Raw genomic sequence first — 11,747 nt, 5'->3', positions numbered from 1 at the left:
TCAAATTCAAAATTATCATCAGAATTATTTTTATTAATTATAAGAGATTCATCAAAAATAACATGAATAGATTCTTTAATGACTGAGGATCCCTTATTGAAAACTCGATAAGCTTTAGAGATAAAGGAATATCCAAGAAAATTACCTTTATTAGATTTTGTATTAAATTTTCCTCAAGCATCTTTATCATTTAAAATAATACATTTATAACCAAAAACTTTAAAATATGAGATGTTAGGTTTTTTATTATTTCATAATTCATAAGTAGTTCTAGATAGATATGGTCTTATAAGAACTATGTTCATGACATAGTATGTCGTATTAATGGTTTTAACCCAAAAGTATTTAGATAGATCGTGTTCATTATTAGTTTAAAAAAATTTCATGAGACATCATACTTTCCACTAATAAAAAACATCATACTTTCCACCTAGGTTGATAGTCATTCAATTCTAAGCATCACTTCAAAAATTTTTAAGGGTAGCAAAAAGAAATCCATAAGCAATTCTTAGCCCTGCATAATCAGTTTTATCTTCAAACACTTGCTATCAAAAGTTAGAATCCATCCATCAACGACCTTTACTTCAAATTTGTTATAGCCTTCAATGTGTTAGGCTAATCGAGCAGCAACCTTACTATCCACAAAATTGTTAGTACTACCAATATCAATCAAAATAATAACAGATCGATTTCAAAGTTTTTTCAACTTTCATAGTTTACGGTTTAGAGTAGTCGGGTAATGTATGCATTGTATGTGTGATAGGTATAACATCATCATCATCATCAATATCCATACCTTTATGATCGGAGTTCACATTGTCAACTTCCAGTTTCTCGATCGGTTCAATCATTAAAAGCTTCCCTTGTTTGTATCAGTGCTCTATACTCTACTTTTCATTACAATGCCAGCACAAACTCTTCGTTGATCTTTCTTGAATTCTTCTCTAGTTAGTCATCGGGTGTTAGAGTTTCAGTTGGGAATGGATAGGGTGGGTAGCTTGTTAATCATTTATTTATTGTTACTTTTATTTTAGTGATTCTCCATGCTAATTTTTTCCTTATACAAATGTATACATGAGATCGCAACTGTCATAGTGCAGGATTAGCGAGTCTTGACTTCACATCAGATATCTGGATTAAGTCCTTTATAAATGTACCCACTAATTACCGTTTAAACCAATCTTTAGCTTGATTTGATAATCATTCAAACATGCTCTGAAACTCTAGTACCATAGAAGTCTAACGAATTTTAGTGAGTTGCCCATTAACATTCTCATATTCAGATAGTCCAAAGCAAACAAGAAGTCCTCTCTTGAATTACTCCCGTGAGAGAACCTCATGATAGGTTTCAAACCAATCATATTATTACATTGCATATCTATCTAACTGGATTAAAGTTATTTCCACCTTAAATTCTTCTTGAGTTCTATAAAAAAAAAAGAAAAAATTCTACCCTAGATATCCAACTGGTCAGGTTCCCATCTTCCCATCTTAGAAATTTCACCTTTATGTATGGGTAGCTTGTGTCATATTCTTAATACATTTTTCTTATGTCTTCAGATCAGTTCAATGCCAGACTTGAGCTTTCATCTTATTGAAACTTGTTAAAGTCCTCTAATTGGCTCTTTTTGAAATAGTTAAGAGTTTCTACAATCGATTCTCAATTCTAGATTCTAGGGCTTCTAGTTGAGCTTGCATTGAATTGTTAGTAGCCATTGCATAGGACTACAGATCTATAATTCCCAACTATTATTTCTAGTGTTGGGTCAAGGGCATCAACTGTGACATCGATTGGTGGCAGCATTGTGGGCACAAAGGGTGGTTGCGAGGATGTTGATAAAGCCCTGGACCTCGAGAGGCTAGGAGGCAACAATGGTGGCATGGCTGGGAGTAGTGCCATTGAGGGTTCGTCGTAGTTACTGCATAGAGGGTCGCTACTGCCAAGGGCTGGGAGGCAGTGATGTTCACTACGGTTGTTGCATGGAGGGATCTCTACTGTTGAGGGCTAGGAGGTAGCAATGGTTAGTGCAGCTACGAGTAGTGTCACCAAGGGCTTGCCATGGTTATTGGGAGGTTGTGGGAGCATTGAGGGTCCCTGCAAAAACCCTAGCCCTTTGTGCAATTATGTCTATAGCGAGAGTAGAAGAGACAACGATGAGTCATGGGGGAAACGCTGCGATGGCGACGAAGGGAGGGAAGAGAAGGGCTTGATTGGGAAGCCATAGCAATCGTGCAATTGGTTAGCAGCAAAGCACCAAGAGGTTGGGAACTATAGATCAGCAAGCTAGAAGGTGCGCTGCTGGAAGGAGACGCTGGCAATGACATCTCCAACGAAGGTGTGGCGAAGGAGAGAGATGGTAGTGGAGGGGGCAAAGGCGATGGTCATGGCAGTTGCTACATGAAGGGTCACTACTACTGAGGGTTAAGAGGCAACGATGCCCACTGCGGTCGCTGTGTGGAGGGATCATTGCTGCTAAGGGCTGGGAGGCAACAATGCTTGCTGCAGTCGCTGCATGGAGGCATCACTGCTATTGAGGGCTAGGTGGTAGCGATGGCTGTGCAACTAGGAGCAATGTTACTGAGGGCTCGCTATAATTACTAAGAGGTTGTGGGAGCGCTAAAGGTCCCTACGAAAACCCTAGCCCTCTATGCGACGGTGTCTGTAACAAGAGCAAAGGAGACCATGATGAGTTATGGGGGAAATGCAATAGCAACTGCGAAGAGAGGGGAGAGAAGGGCTCGACCGAGGGCACTACGATGAGAGATGGGATGTGAGGAGTTATAGTAGGAATACCAAGGATCGCTGCTTTGATACCATATAGTAAGAACCCTAAGGTTTTATCATAAAAGAAGAAGAGGAAGAAAGGGATAATATCACTTTGAAGAGATCGTCCTCTTAGGATTTGTTAAAGGCTAAAATATTATTTTTTTATGAAGAAAAGAAGCAAATATATCCCTATTGATAGAGTTCAACTCCTAAGTCCATTAAGACTTAGACTCCTAATCAAAATAATAAATCTCAAATAAGACCTCTAGTCGACTTTTACTGGAACTAGAAAACTCAAGAAAATATTACATTAGTTTAGGACTCAGAAACTCATAAAATGGAAGGGTTCTTAATATATGTCTAAGTATATCTACTATAATCGTCAACAATCACAAGTAATATCAATAAGTATAAATAAATTTATGTGAATTAGTTATAATTGTCTAAAGGTACTTACTTGATTTATTTGGCACACATAAAAAAAATTATTTTTAACAAATTTAATTTTATACATTCTTCTTAAAAGTTTTTTAGTTTTAATTTGTGAAAATAATTTTATACTAGCTTCTGATGCCCAAGCCATGTATCATCATTTAAAATAAAAAAAATAAGTTATATCACAAAAATTATCAAGATCAAAAGATCAATAGTAAACATTATTATTTCTTAAAGCTATCATAGATTTTTCTATTATATACTTCTATTATAGAAGTATTAGATTTAAATTTAATATTATATCTCTTATCATAAAATTTGTTAATACTTATTAAGTTATGTTTCGAAGCATTTACCAAAAGCATATCTTTAGTTAAAAGATTTGATTTGTTACTAATATTTTTAATACTATTGATTTTTCTTTACTATTGTCTCCGAAATAATATATCCTCCATCTTAGCTAATGAATTCCAAGCATATGTATTAAGCATCAACTATCAGATATTATCTTTTGCTCCTAACTTTTATTCGGAGATATACCTATAAGAAACAAGAAGTTCGTTCTACATGTCTATTTAACTTTTAGTCTTTTGTGGTTAGAACTATATTTCTTGATTTTTGGCTTCAAATTATTCATAATTTCTTTATGAACCTAAACTAATTTAGGATGACTATATTTTAAAAAAGAGCATGTGTAAGCATAGTAACTAAACCTTTCACAAAAGTTATATTTAATTTTAGGAAAAATATATAATACAAGTCTTTTTACAAATTTAGTTGGTTGCTTCTACTTGTAAAACCAATACTTTTTTTTATAAATACATAACATTGTTTAGTAAAAATCATATCAAGTGACTTTTTTTTTTTTTAATATTTATTATAAAAATATATTTTCTTTTTTAGATATTTTATTATATTATTACTGTCAATTGATTCTTTAAATAATATTCTATTTTCTCATTCATGGTAATTAGGTCTTTTTTTTTAAATATATAATTTTTTAAATGACTTCTTTTTAAGTTCAATATTAGACAATTTTAAATATATTCTAGTTTCTCATTCATGATAATTAGGTCTTTTTTATATTTTTAAAAAATATATTATTTTTTTTAAATGACTCCTTTTTAAGCTCAAAATTAGATAATTTTAAATCTTCGTATTTAAAGCAAGAAGTACAAGATATTAATATATATTTGCCATGCATAATGTTTAATATATTAAATTCATTAGTAAATAATACATGATTCCTTTTTAGTAAATTATATTTCTTATCAATTTTTTTGAGTTCATCATATAAATTATTAAATACTTCAAATAATTCATCACGCAATAAAGAAGTTTTGGAAGAATCAAATATCTCATAATTGAAAGTCATTAAGATATAATTTATTATTTCTTTTTTATTATGTGCTTTGTTTGTCATTTTATATATCATTAAAAGTCCTATGTATTTCAAGAAGAAGATTATTCAAGTTTCTAGCTTATATGGTAAGGTATAATCCAACCAATATAATCAAACATGATCCAACTCATATAGTCAGATATAATCTAGTTTCTGTAGTCAAATATAACTCAACTCATGTGTCTAAAGATGATCCAAATCCATGTGATGAGATGTAAACTAAGCATGACCTAATTTAGTAATAATGCTTAGTCAACTAGTGACTGAAGTTCAGTCCACTGCGACGATAGCATTAGAGGATAAAATAAATCAGCTAACAAACGCAAACTCACAAAACTTGCAGTCTTCGTGCCTGGAACTTTCAATCAAAATATGAAATCAACAGCTACTTTTTACCCAGCATACACGATAGAGAAACCAGCAGAAGTTGCTTTGACTCCATTCACAATAGAATGCTGTCTCTGCATTACATGCTTGAACACTACCTGATAGAGAAGTTAATGTTGCAGTACGAACTTAAAAGATCGTAACAATTACAATTTACTGCAAGAGGCAAAATGAGAGAGAACAAAAACTAGAGTGAGGCGTAAGATAGCTCTCAACGACATGATTACAGTAAGTAACACAAAGTTCTTTATGTTAGTTCTTAGTTCATGAAATCTACATTACATGAGACACTTTGCTTCCTCTCCGATTTCTAACTCATGAAAATGGATAAGACTAAATTAAGATCAAATGGCCGGGCTGTCACAAAGACAGTTGACATCAAAAAACAAATATGTAGATTCCATATATCTCAGTGGTTACCAAATTCAACTTAGATTAGTTGGATCCCTAAATGGAAGAGCTTGTCTCAAACTACATTGCATATAGTCGAATCATAATATTGTATCTGATTGACCCCGGTATCTTTAATCCATTTTAATCCGACGTTAGCACTATCACACGTGGCTGTCGCCCTGTAATAGGATCTGAAGCATAAATTTATTGTCTTAGCACTCCCAAGGCAGGGAGACTTAAAAGATGATTGATTGATGGGACTTCGTTCCCTTATCCAACTTGGGATGCGAAGGCTTCAACTTATAGCCTCGTCAACTGTACCACAAACCTGGACTCATAAAACTATGGAAGATACTGTTGGCTGGCTGCTCCACAATGATATGGCTTCGAGTACGAACTCCAAACCATTCATTCGTACTCTCTGTGTTGGAGGTTGGTTGGCAGTTCTCATAGAAAACTCCGGGGAAGAGAATGGTAGGAGTGGTGTAGTCTTCGTGTTGACAATTTGCAGGCTCATCTCACAAGCTTTCTGCCTCGGGATTTGTTAATGTGGATGGTTGTTGATTTCAATACCACTAGGGAGATGCCTAATTGTTAGTATAACCCTTAGTTCCAATGCCTCACGTAGAGACAACTTATGCTTTGTTCTTGAATATTGTAAGGAGTTGACCATAGTTGGAATCAGCCATTAATTTATAGAACGGAAACTACAGGTTTAGGTACTGTCCATTTTGCATTACAAAGCCCAAGGCAGGACTTCATATGTATTAACCATGCACAAACATTTAGATCTTAATGCATGAGGGATTCGCGGGATTAATAACCCTAAATATGTCATTTTAAGTCCATCAAAGAAATTATTAACTTTAATTTTTGTTGATAGTGAATATGAATTTATTTTATAAAAATTAATTATAAATATAAAATATTTAACTAAATTATTTTATAACATTAAAAAATCATGTTGAGATAATGATCCTAATTATTTGATAGAATTATGATACCATGTTATAATAAATTATTTAAAATTATGATAATATATTGTTAGAATATTAAGAGGATTAAGGTGCTCTCATTAGAGGCATCGGATCGAAGTAGAAGAAATTATTGATGAGACAAAGGCTTAGTAAGAGCATATATAAGTTGATTAAAAGATGCCATGTGAGAGACACATAGCTCATTATTATGAATTATATCAAAATCTATTAGAGCTAGCCTTAGGAAATTTATCAAAGGGTAATTTTGGCAACCCAACAAAGATAATAAAACGAAAATATAAAAGAAGCGACAAGAACACCAGATTTACGTGGTTCGGTCAATTGACCTTGACCTACATCCATGGACGAAAGAGGAGCAAATCACTACTATAAAAGAGGGACTATTATAAATGCCTTAGGAAGATGTTCCTAGGCCATAAAATACCCGAAAATATTAAACAAGAAAAATCCAAACTATAAGCCCAAACTATTTAACTGAGTGTGGACTTAAACCCAAAGCAAACACTTGGGTTCTTCTTATAGTGCATCTGACTTCAAAGCCCAGACCCTTATTTATAGTTCCAATAGGAGATAACAAGTCTGATTTTCCTGATGTGGGATTATGGGACTTGCCAAACTAACAAATCTCCACCTTGGCATGTCCCAACAAAACTTGATCCACCTTCTTCATAAAAGCTCTAACGGGCAATCCTCAACAATGAACACTAACCAAGTCCAAGCACTGCTTGAACTTGTAAACCGGAAGAGGCTTCGTAAGCATATTAGCTAGATTGTCCTTCGTATGAATTTTCTGAACAAAGACCTTTCCCTCAGCAATGATATTCCATTTGCATCCAACAATTTTCTTACCCGAAGGCGGCTTCACAAGATCTCAAGTTCTATTCCGATAGAGAGATTCAATTTTTTCATTCATCGCAATCAACCACTTAGCGGAATTATCATAAGAAACTACATCTAAGTAGGAAGTAGGCTCACCAACTTCACTTGTTTCTTCTGCAACAAACAAAGCATATGCAACCAAATTTGCATATCTTTGTGGTGGTCAAATATCTCTCCGTGGTCTATCCTTGGCTATGAAATATTGCTCTTCCTCTAGATCATCTACGTCAGTAGACTTGGGACCATCTACTGGCATTTTTTGAGTAAAAGAGTTCGACTGAAAAGAATCAGACCCACTAATCTCAAGCTCCACCTACTTCTGCGCACTATCATTTGTACAACTAGTAGATTCCTCTTTGGAAGATAACATAAATAATTCATCAAAAGTAATATCTCTACTGATTATAAATTTTGGGAATTTGGGATCAGAACACCGTAATCTGTATCCTTTCACCCCAGAAGCATACCCAAGGAAAATACATTTTTTAGCTCGAGGCTCTAATTTTCCTTCATTTATATGCATATATGCTGGACACCCAAAAAATTTTAAATCTAAGTAATCAGCATGAGTACCTGACCAAACTTCCTTCGGAGTTTTAAAGTTAAGTGCCGCAGAAGGAGCGCGGTTGACAACGTAACAGGCCATATTAATCGCCTCTGCCCAAAAATCCTTTGTCAACCCTATATTTGAGATCATACATCTTGCTCTCTCCAAGAGTGTTCTGTTCATACGTTCGACCATACCATTTTGTTGAGGCGTCATCCTAATAGTGCGATGCCGAACGATTCCTTCTTTTTTGCAGAATTCATCAAAGTCACCTTCACAAAATTCCATGTCATTATCTGTTCGAAACTGCTTAATCTCTGAATCTATTAAACAAGAAAAACTCAAACTATAAACACAAACTATTTAACTGAGTGTGGACTTAAACCCAAAGCAAACACTTGGGTTCTTCTTGTGGTGCATTTGACTTCAAAGCCCAGACCCTTATTTATAGTTTCAATAGGAGATAACAAACCTAATTTTCCCGATGTAGGACTATGGGACTTGCCGAACTAACACAAACAATATGAAAATTGATAACTATATGCTTCATTTAAGAGTGAAATATGGGATTAACACAAAGATATATTATCTCGATATTAACCCAATATATAAATAGAGGATCAAATAATGTGATAAAGAGTTCATATAGCAATGATTGAATCTAACAAAATTCAATAATTGTAGAAGCAACTACTTGATATTTAGCCTCCACATAAAATCTTGCAATAGAGCGTTAATTTTTGAAACTATAAGAAATTGGATTATAACTAAGAAATATGACATGAGCACCGGTAAATGTTCTACCATCTTTATTAGATGTCCAATCAATATTTTAAAATACATAAGGCAATAGAAGAGAGTCATTTTAAAGAAATAAGCCATGATCAATAATATCATTTAAGTATGGAAGAAAATGTTTAATAGTTATCCAATGGTTAAAAGTAGGCTTGTGCATATGTATTGTTTAGATGAGTGACTGTCAAATACCGTAAATTACCACAACTTGACGATACTTAATGGCATCATTTATATTAGCATTATCAGATAAGATAAGAGGAATACTTGTAGAGATTGGTGTAGTAATGATATTGGTTTCAATCATCTTTGTGCGATCAAGAATATTTATGAATATACTTTTATTGAGAAAAAAATAGACCATTATTGTGTAGATGATGTACGCATTAAGAAATTAGTTGAGGGACCCAAGATCTTTGATAGAAAACTCATTTAAGTTGTTAAATAAAGTGATAAATTATTATTGATTTATTACTAGTAATAATTAGGTCATCCATATAAACTAGTAAAAATATAATCATTCACTCATGAGAATAAATGAACGATGAATTATCATATTGAGAATTATGAAATCTATTTGAGACTAGATATGTTTAAAGTTCATGGTACCAAGCACGAGGGGTCTACTTAAGACCATAAAGAGTCTTACATAATTTTCAGATGATGAAGATTATAATCAATAAAGCTTAAAGATTATCTATACATCATCATCAGAAATATGACAATGAAGAAATATATTATTCACATCATCCAAGATAAGGTAAGACATAAAATAATATGAATTATTATTGGCTTCACAATTGGGCTAAAGATATCATGGTACTTAGCCTAGACATTAACGAGATCCCTTTACAACAAGACTTGCTTTATACTTATTAAGCAAGTATAAAGCATCTTATGAAGTTTTAACTTAGGTGGGTTGAGACTAAGTCCTATGTCGTAATAAAATATTATATTTTTTTAAACATTACTACTCCTTAATTGAGAAATTTTAATGTTTGATTGATAGTATATGGCTCAAAAATAAATTTTTAGGATTATTTTATGAAAATAAAAAATTATTTTTACAATTTTGGATCTAGTAACCATTGAGTGAATTAGTGTAGACCAATAACTTCTTTGAGACATGTTAAACAAAAAAAATTTAAAATAAGGGATACCGAAATCAAACCTTATTGTGAATTCTCTTTATGCATGGCACTCTTATGAAACAATTGGATGGATGAGGTAATATGTTGTTCATTATGTACTATTGAGGAAGGACCTCATGGGTGATTAAGTAGATAAAGCATTTAGATTGATGGGTGGGGTTTACATTTCAACCTAAATAGGAATGATAATATGAGATTGCTTAAGAATTTAGGGGACTAAATTAATAAATATATTAGAAGTTAGTGTAGCTAAAAAAAGAGCCAAGTAATTTACAAGAAAAAAACATATTCTATAAAATCAACATGGTGAGAAATATAAAAAAATTGGTTGATGGATCAAAAAATTTAAAGGTACTTTAATTAGTAGAATATCTAAGAAAAATATATGATTTTGATCGAGCTTCTAGTTTGTTATGGATCTAAGTTCTTAACTATAGATAATATAGACATTCAAAAACATATAATTTATAGTTAGTAGCAGATCCAAATAAAATTTTCAATGGTGAAATTATGTTAAAGACTAGAATAAGTATGCGATTAATAAGATAAGTTAATGTGACAAATGCATCAGACTAGAATTTAAGAGGTGAAGAAGCTTGAGTAAGGAGTGTGAGACCAGTTTAGACGATATGATGACATACCATGATCCCATTATGTTTAGTAGTATATAGAAGGGTAAGAAAATTAGAGATTCTATTGATTTTAAAAAACTATAAAACATTTGAAATTTACCACCATTATCAAAGTAAAATAAAATAATGGATAGTTGAAATGACTTTTCAACAACATGTTTGAACTTAAGAAAAATAAAAAATATTAGTTAAATCTATCATGAGATTATATTGGTGAAGGACCCTAAACATTATGATATATAAGTTTAAAAAGTGAATTACTTATGAAAGAGGATATAAAAAATGAAAGATTATATATTTTATTATATTTGCATAAATTGCATGAGAAAGGATGATAAGATGATAATGATAAAGGTAAATTATAAGAACAAACAATATGATTTGAAACTTTAAATTATAAGCTTCATAAATTTCTTCAAAAGATATAGAATTATCATAGGTAAGAATCATAGTCAATATCTACTTGTAATATGAACCAAGACCATTTAATATATAAAAAATAATCTCTTTATCGTTAGAAGATGCATGAGCCATAATAAGTGCATATGCTAGCACTTCTAAAAAGATAATCTTGACAGATCCAAAAAATATATTTAGGGTTAATAACTTCAAGATTTGTAAAGAGCAAATAATGGTATCATCTACATAATCCATAAAATCATGATCGATTAAAAAAGAATACAATTGAGTATGCCAAGAGATATAGTTTGTGGACATGGGTTTAAGAGAAGCTTAGGGTGCAACGTTAATGGAGATAAGAATATTTTCAAAAGTAAAAGAGTTGGGAATGATATGGGATGAGTGACTAATTAAAAAGATATTATCGATCACATCGAAAAGTGAAGAAAAGAAAGACCCGAAGAAACTCGCAACAAAGAGCGCTTGTTAAAGAATAAAACTCTAATAGTATAAAAAAATGACTAGTTTAATTTTTTATTGATAGTGGGTATGAATTTATATACATAAAGAAAGATTATAAAATATAATAATTATATATTTTTAATAATAATAAATATAAAATATTTATCTAAATTATTTCATAATATAAAAATCATGTTCATATCATGATCCTTATTATTTGATAAAAATAATAATAATAAATTATCATAATTTTTATGATTTAAAATTATAATAATATATTATCAAAATATTAAGATAATCAAAATAATCTTATCATGATTTATTTTTCTCAATAATATCTTTTAAGAGTTTTTTTTTTTTTTTACCTGAGTTGGATGCACGAATTAGATGCCAAAAGTGACGTTGTTTTCATTGTTCACAATCCAAGATTTTTTTTAAAGTTATTGATTTGTATGTTCTTTTTGCAGTATTTCTTGATCAAATCATCTACCAAGAGAATT

The sequence above is a fragment of the Musa acuminata genome, chromosome BXJ1-7 (assembly GCF_036884655.1).
Source record: "Musa acuminata AAA Group cultivar baxijiao chromosome BXJ1-7, Cavendish_Baxijiao_AAA, whole genome shotgun sequence".
Classification (NCBI taxonomy): Eukaryota; Viridiplantae; Streptophyta; class Magnoliopsida; order Zingiberales; family Musaceae; genus Musa; species Musa acuminata.
Note: the sequence above shows the minus strand (reverse complement) of the source record.